The following is an 8,870-nucleotide window of genomic DNA, read 5'->3' as shown; positions in this document are numbered from 1 at the left end:
AGTTGGAAGTGAGGACAGACTAGGGAAGCTGGTGTCATTAACAGCCCTGACCATTGTTTGCTGCAGAGGTTGTGGGTTGGCTTGCCAGGCTGGTTGCTGCAGAAGTAGTTGATTAGACTTTTCTTGACATATATGATCAAACCATTGTTCATCTGTATATTCAAACTTTAAGGTGTAATGACAGAAAATTTGCTTTAATAGATATTAGAGAACAGATTGCAAAAACAAAAATTTGAAAGCAGTATTGAAATAGTGCCAGAATAGTCAAAACAGTAGAACAAAACAGATAATTCTTAAACTATTATGTATAGTAAATTAATATTGAATGGAGGAAGGCTTATATATGAAATAAAAAAGCAAGGTTGTTTTTTTTTTTTTTTTTTAAAAAATGATTATTAACCAAATGACACTGGAAAATTTAGCAAGTTATTGGAACCCCATTCTCACATGAGAGCCTAGTCCAAGGAAATTCTGGACTAAAGCATAAATGTTCACAATTTAACAAATTTATGTAGATGAATACATATTTAGTCTCTGGATAACTATTGTCTAAGCATATAATCATTAATATGTTTCTCAAAGAGAAAAATGTAGACTCAAACACACAAAATTATAAAACTGATTTGCATCTCAAAGGTCATATTCTTGATATATAAATTTCACAGAAATCAATGAGAGGAAGACGAACCCAAAGATAAGTAAAGACAAAAGGAAGGTAAATTAAAAAATTTAAAATATTATCAACACATATATAAAAAATTTAACCTTAAATGTTATTAAAGAATAAAAAAAATAGCAGCATAATGAACCAGTTTTTCATCTATTGAATAAAATAATGATGTAATAACTTTAATACTACTGAGAAGGTCATGGAGAGATGGATTCATATATACTGCAAGTGAGAGTTTATATTGGACCCTCAAAGGTAATTAGAACACAATTTGGCAATGTGTAATAATCTCTTAAATATTCTTATCCCTTTATCCAATTGGACCTTATTATGAAGAAATATGCAGAGGAAGATATTCATTGCAGCATTATTTATTATTCTGAAAATGTAGAAATAACTGAATGTTTAAAATTAGAGTGATACAAAATAAATTATAGTGCACCAAATATAATGGTATATTATATAGCCATTAAAATATAATTTGGAGGGATTTTTACAGGAATAAAAAATGTCCATGCTACAATATTAAGAGAAAAAATGAAGGAGATACAGAATGCTCTGCTAAACATCCATGAACATATACTTTTTAAATACATCTTTGGTTATTTTATTATATTAATTTCAAGAAATAAAATTTTTAGGTATATACTTTTAAAGCTTTTCATATATATTGCCAAATTTCCTTCCAGAAAAATTAGCTCAGTTTATTTACGTTTTTACCAGCAGTGTATCTGAATACCATCTCATACGAGTACCATTTCCCCTCACTTTCTCATATATAAGGTATTAAGTATTTTTAAAATCTTTGTCAACATGTTGAACAAATTAAACCTCATTAATCTAAATTAAGTAAGAGTTCATGTTTTCAAGACATTTTTATTGCTTTTGTGTATATATGAATTACCTATTTGTGATCAGTGCATATCATGTGCTTATTTTTTTCCTTTTGGAGTTGTAAGAACACTCTACATTTTAAAGAGAAAATACCTAATCTCAAGTTACTCTTTAATGCTGTATGAGTCAAAGACCAGTAAAGGACCTTGAGTTTTTCTGATTTATTCAACATCTATTTATGAAATCACTATTTTCCATCAGTCATGCTTCAACATTATTAGGATCAAAGAAATTGAATATGGTATAGTTTTTAAGCAAGTTACAAGTAAAATGGAGACACTGATGTATACACGAAGTGCTCAGATTATATTGAGTCACATGATTAATTCTGAATTTGAGAATGAGGGACAGTCTTTTTAAAAATTAGATTTATCTTTAAACTGTCTCTTGAAGAACATGCTTGATTTACAGCTGTTTTAATAAAAGCCTTTCTGGGTTGCAGAGAACATGCAGGCAGAACACCTGCGATAAGGCCAAGGCATGTGTTGCCTGGAGGAGCCTGGCTCGTCATCCCCTCAATCCATATGGTTTAGTTCACCTTTGAAATCTTCACTGTCTGGATACAAACTCTCAGGTTCTGAAGGTCAGAAACTCTTAGAACTGTTCTCAGAACTAATTATATTTAAGGAAGCTGACATATTAAATCTCAGAAGAATTTAATGTAGAAAATCAAAATTTCAGTTCAGTTTAGTTACAAAAAGAATATGGAAGTGGATTAGATATTTGTGTTAATTAAACCAATGCATTCACTCCCAGTAAGCATGGTACATGGATGGTTCCAATATTCTCAGAACCAATGGAATCAGAACATAACTATTATCTATAAGATTCAAGTGTTTAATGGCATCATTTAATGGCCTCAATAAGGTGTCCTTGACAGCCTACAGCACTCTTGACATGGCAGTGCTCACTTTTCCATAAATTGGCGTGACCAACATTTACCTGTGAGCATCTTTTTTGATGCTCTACTATTATAGTGTCCTTTTACAATTATGATGAATAAATTCTTTCATTTGATATTTATTATTTCTAATCAAATTACAAGCGAATACTGCACTTCAGAAATTCATTCTCTCTATTTAAGCATTGATTTTTAGCTTTTTCTGTCTTAATATTTTACTTCACATGTAGAACACTATCCCATTCATAACATTTCTCATGGGAATGAAATAATTATGAACTGATTTGGGGCTGAGGGAAAAAAGGATGTGTGGACTATGAAAGGCCAGGTCAGACATTCTGATATACATCTTTCTTACTCTTCTGCCATATTCAAGCACCTAAATAAGACCTCCTTCCCTTTTTTCATGCTACATGCAATATATTTATCTGTAAGTACTATAGTTTCAAAGAACAAAAAATACCTATAAAATTAATATTGACAGCCTGGGTGTCTCAGTTGGAGTATCTCCTCATGCACCAAAAAGGTTGAGGATTCAATTCCTGGTCAGGGCATTTGCCTAGGTTGCAAGTTTGATCCCTAGTCAGTGCACATATAGCAGGTAACCAATCAATGTTTCTCTCTCACATCAATTTTTTTTCTCTCTCTCTCCTCTTTCTCTTCCCTTTTCCCCTCTCTCTAAATTTAATAAAACATATCCCCAGGTGAGGATTAAAAAAATTAATATTGACAGAAAAAGAAGTTTTACAGAAAGATGCTTTAAGTGTAAGGCCATTCATATAAAAATTTTTTAAATTTATTTGATTCGAGAGAGAGAGAGAGATTTGTTGTTCCATTTATTTATGCATTCATTGGTTGCTTTTTTTTTTTTTCAATCCTCACCTTAGGATATTTTTTTCCATTGATTTTATTTTTTAGAGAGAATGGAAGGGAGGGGGAGAGACAGAGAGAGAGAAACATGGAGGTGAGAGAAACACATCAATTGGTTGCTTATCGCACGTGTGATTGAGCCTGCAACTGAGGTATGAGGTACATGCCCTTGACAGGAATCCAACCTGAGACCCTTCAGTCTGCAGGCTGACCCTTTAACCATTGAGCCAAACTGGCTATGGCTTTTGGTTACTTCTTCTTATATGTACCCTGACTGGAGATCGAACCTGCACGGTATATGGGGACAATACTCTAACCAACTGAGCTACCTAGCCAGGGCCTATTTACATAAAATTTAAAAACAAATAAAACTCATATTTTTATATGTATGTACAAAATTGGTAAACTATGGAAGCATGCATCGGAACAGAAAATACAAACTTTGTACTATTTTTTTTTTTTATATATATATTTTGGGGAGAGAGTGATTGAAAAGGGATCAGAGAGTGTTATCCAGGGATAATTTAAAAATGACTTGAAGCAAATATTTTTTAAAAACTAAGATATGATAAGGAAGTCAGATAGATCAATAGGTGTTCTATATTATTCTCTCTACGTTTGTGCATGAATAAAATATGCCACAATATTTGAACATATGTTTTTATATTAAAATAATAAATTAATATTCCATATGTATAATGGTTAACATATCTCTTTCTCCTTTTATTTCTCTTGTAATTAAAGTTAGCTATAAATGTATATTGTCTAAATATTTTTAATTAAGCTCCTCCAATATGAAGGAAGCAGTGAGAGACTGGAAGCTTTTAAAAAATTTTGATCACAGATTTTGATTGTGTTCACTATGATGTTTTTGTTTCTGATGTGGGAGGACCACAAGCATTAAGAAAGTTGAAGGGTACCAATTTAACTTTACAATTTTATTTAGGGAAGGGCTTGGTATATATTTTAACCCAACCCATAGAAACATCACTTGTTTTACTTCTAACAACTAGTTAAAGTGTCTGTCATGGAAGAGTAAGTTTTGATAGAACAGGAGAAAAAGTAAAAGGTGTTTTTTAATTGAACTGTTTGGGATTAAGGAGTAAATAACTTAATAGCTCAATTGAGATACTGCCAAACAAATTTGCTTTAGAAATTATTCACCTTAATTCAAATAAATGCTTTTACTTCTTTTTTAAAAAAATTATTTTTGTTTAAAATATTACAGATGTCCCTTTTTCTCCCCAATGACCCATTCCACCCATCCCATACCCCTCCCCAGTCCCTCTCCCCACCATTGTCCGTGTCCTTGGGTTGTGCATATATGCATATAAATTCTTTGGTTCATCTCTCCCCCTCTACCCACCCGCCCTCCTCCATCCCTCTGACATTCGTCAGTCTGATCTATGCTTCCATGTCATTACTTCTATTTTTGATAATACTATTTTTAGAGAACATACTTAATCAATGTTATTTACCCACTTCCATTCTGAATTTAATACACATGTTGATGAAAACTCTAAATGGTTTTATTTTTTATGTTTATTTTTAAAAATTTATCTTTATTGTTGAAAATATTACAGATGCCTCCTTTTTTCCCCATTGACTGCTTCCATCCAGCATCCACTCCCCTCCCCAGGCCTTCACCACACTATTATTTGTATCCATGGGTTATCCATACATGCATATAAATTCTTTGGTTAATTTCTCCCCACCCACCTTCCCTCTGAGATTCCTCAGTCTCTTCCATGCTTCTATGTCACTAAATCTATTTTGTTCATCAATTTATTATGTTCTTTAGATTCCACATATAAGTGAGATCATGTGATATTTGTCTTTCTCTGCCTGGCTTGTTTCACTTAGCATAATACTCTCTGGTTCCATCCATACTGTCCTATAGGGTATGAGATCCTTACAGCTGCATAGTATTTCATTGTGTAAATGTCCCACAGCTTTTTTACCCACTCATCTACTGATGGGCACCTGGGCTGTTTCCAGATCTTAGCTATTGTAAACTGCGCTGCTATGAACATAGAGATGCAAATATTCTTTCTGATTAGTGTTTCAGGATTCTTAGGATATATTCCTAGAAGTGGGATCACTGGGTCAAAAGGCAGCTCCATTTTTAATTTTTTGAGGAACCTCCATACTGTTTTCCATAGTGGCTGCTAAATGGTTTTAAACTGTTCAGATTCCTGATAACAAAACTTTTAAACAAATGTTGCTATAAACAATGGAAATGTATTCACATTAAAAATTATTACCATTATTAATATCTTTGTAATTAATTATTGATCTTTTATTATACGTCACTGTCATAGTAAAGCTATAGTCGGGTCTTTGCCCTTAGGAGATCTTTAAAATCCTCTTGGAAACTGAATATTTTTCCATTGACGAATGTTGATAGCATTCTAAAAACGGTTGAAAATTCCTATTCATTATGTCTAACAATGAAAGAGAAGTTGGTACATTGGATATATCATTTAACTTGTCCAATGTAAATTATGTCTATAAACATTGCTGAGTTGTATGACTTTTCATGTCCAAAAGTACTTTTAGTCATTGCATTTACTTTTTAAAAAGTATTTTACATTCATTATATCACATTCCCTGATCATTCAGGATGGAGATGTCCTTGTCATTTTCCCTCTCTCACTTGATGATCAACATTCAAAGAAGGTAGAAAGGAACCTAATAATAAAATTTCAGTGATAATTTATATCAAAAATTTTGCTTTTAATTTTATTTGTGTTTCAGCACAAAATTAGTTGGAAACCAATGATTTGAAGATGAGTTTTAAAATTTCTCCAAGTAAAATGACCACCAACTTTCTCCATACACAAAAATAAACTCAAAACGGATAAAAGACTTAAATGTAAGTCACGAAACCATAAAAATCCTGGAAGAAAACATAAGCAGTAAAGTCACAGACATCCCACGTAGTGGACTTTTCTCCAAGTAAAATGTGTATTTATATAAAAGCTGTGGTTTTGTTGGACTTTAATACTCCACTGATTCTTTTTTTTTTTTTTTTTCTCATTGGTCACTGGAAAAATAAATGTTCTCTTTAGCATTCACATGTCTACTAAAAGAGTAATTTTAGACTATATAAAGATACTGGATATCATAAAAAGTATAGTTATAGATAGTGTATGTCACAAAGTGGGGTGTAGGCTAAACTGTATAAAATTAAAGTTGTTGTATTTTAATAAATACGATTTGCTCAAAAATTTAGGACATGTTTATTCATCACCTTCATAAAATATATGATTTACCATGATTTATAAGATAACTTATGTAGAAGACATAAGGCATATACACAGATAATTATTAAACAATATTGGATTTCCCAAAAGCAGACTCAGAGAGCATGCCATGAGATCCAGGGGCATGACAGTTTATTTCTTGCTTTATAGTGAAGTTGAAATTTGAGCTTGACTTTAAATACTGATGTAATGGTGATAGGAAGTGGCAAGGCAATTACAGCAAAGGAGAGAGCTTTAGCAAAAGTATAGAGCCTGACAACTATGGGATATTTTTTGGGACCTGTGAGGTTGTTTAAAAGCCAATCTGCATATAAGGAAGTAGCAGAAGTAGAGGTGAAAAGGCTAGTGAGGACAGATAAAAAAGAATTTGTGTAGCCGATTAAGAAGCTTGGGTTTTAGTCAACAGGTGATGCAGAACAATTTTAATGATGCTAATGGATAATACTAGTTAACATTTTCTGAGTTATTACCATATGCCAGTTCCTGTTCTGAGCACTTGCCATGTATTAGTCATTTAATTATTATTTTAACTCTGAATTGATGCTATTCTATTTTGCAGTTTGTAGATAAGGAAATGGAGATCCTGAGAAAATTGGCCCATGTCAAACAACTACTAAACACTTGAACCCAGTTAGTCTTACTACACAGTAATGCTACTCAATATGGTGGCCATGAACCCCATGTGGCTGCTGAGCATTTGCAATGTGACTAGTGTGCTGAGGAACTGAATTTTTAATGTTTATTAATTTAAGTTTAAATAGTCACACTTGGCTAGTGGCCAGCATAGTGGGCACCACAGCTCTAGGGTATGCTAACTTTACCATTCCATTTTTTTTTTTATAATTTTTATTTTTGTTTAAAGTATTACAGATGTCCCTTTTTCTCCCCAATGACCCGTTCCCCCCCGTTCCTTGCCCCTCCCCAGTCACTCTCCCCACCATTGTTCGTGTCCTTGGGTTGTGCATATATGCATATAAATTCTTTGGTTACTCTCTCCCCCTCCACCCCCCCGCCTCCCTCCATCCCTCTGACATTTTTTCAGTCTCAACTATGCTTCCATGTCATTGAATCTATTCTGCTCGTCAGTTTATTAAGTTCTTTAGATTCCACGTATAAGCGAGATCATGTGATATTTTTCTTATGCTGCCTGGCTTATTTCACTTAGCATAATATTCTCCAGGACCATCCATACTGTCCCAAAGGGTACGAGATTCTTCTTCTTTACAGCTGCGTAGTATTCCATGGTATAAATGTCCCACAGCTTTTTAATCCACTCACCTGCTGATGGGCACTTGGGCTGTTTCCAGATCTTAGCTATTGTAAACTGTGCTGCTATGAACATAGGGGTGCATAAATCCTTTCTGATGAATGTTTCAGGATTCTTAGGATACATTCCTAGGAGTGGAATCACTGGGTCAAATGGCAGCTCTATTTTTAATTTTTTGAGGAACCTCCATACTGTTTTCCATAGTGGTTGCACCAGTCTGCATTCCCACCAGCAGTGTACTAGGGTTCCCCTTTCTCCACACCCTCGCCAGCATATGTTGTTTGTTGATTTGTTGATGGCAGCCATTCTGACAGGTGTGAAGTGATACCTCATTGTGGTTTTAATTTGCATCTCTCTGATGATTAGTGACATTGAGCATTTTCTCATATGTCTCTTGGCCATCCGTATGTCCTCTTCAATAAATGGTGCTGGGAAAATTGGACAGATACATGCAAAAGAATGAAACTAGACCACCAATTTTCTCCATACACAAAAATAAACTCAAAATGGATAAAAGACTTAAATGTAAGTCACAAAACCATAAAAATCCTGGAAGAAAACATAGGCAGTAAAGTCACAGACATCCCACATAGTGGACTTTTCACTGATACAACTCCTAGGGCAAGGGAAACAAAGGAAAAAATAAACATATGGGACTACATCAAACTAAGAGAGGGGGGTGAGATGGGATAGAAGAAATGGGTGAATTGTAAGTTTTGAGCATTTTTTTAGTTTAAATAAATTGTTTAATTTTTAGAAAATCTAATTTTCCCCCACTTATTTGTCCAGAGACTTTTATTCACTTAACACATTGAGTTAGTGTTTTACTTAAGACGCTTTGAAGTAATGCTGCTCTATGATGATTAAAATGACAGCAAGAATTAGAAGGCTATGCTGTGAGGAGAGATGAGAGGCTTCTTAGCCACAAGGCTAATTACTGAACCTGGGTAGGTGAGACTTAATCAGGGTTTCAACTGGGCATATAACAGTGAGAGTGGAAAG

This window comes from Miniopterus schreibersii (assembly GCF_964146895.1).
Source record: "Miniopterus schreibersii genome assembly, chromosome: 9".
Classification (NCBI taxonomy): Eukaryota; Metazoa; Chordata; class Mammalia; order Chiroptera; family Miniopteridae; genus Miniopterus; species Miniopterus schreibersii.
The sequence above is the reverse complement of the archived record's forward strand: the minus strand, read 5'-3'. Positions refer to the sequence as shown.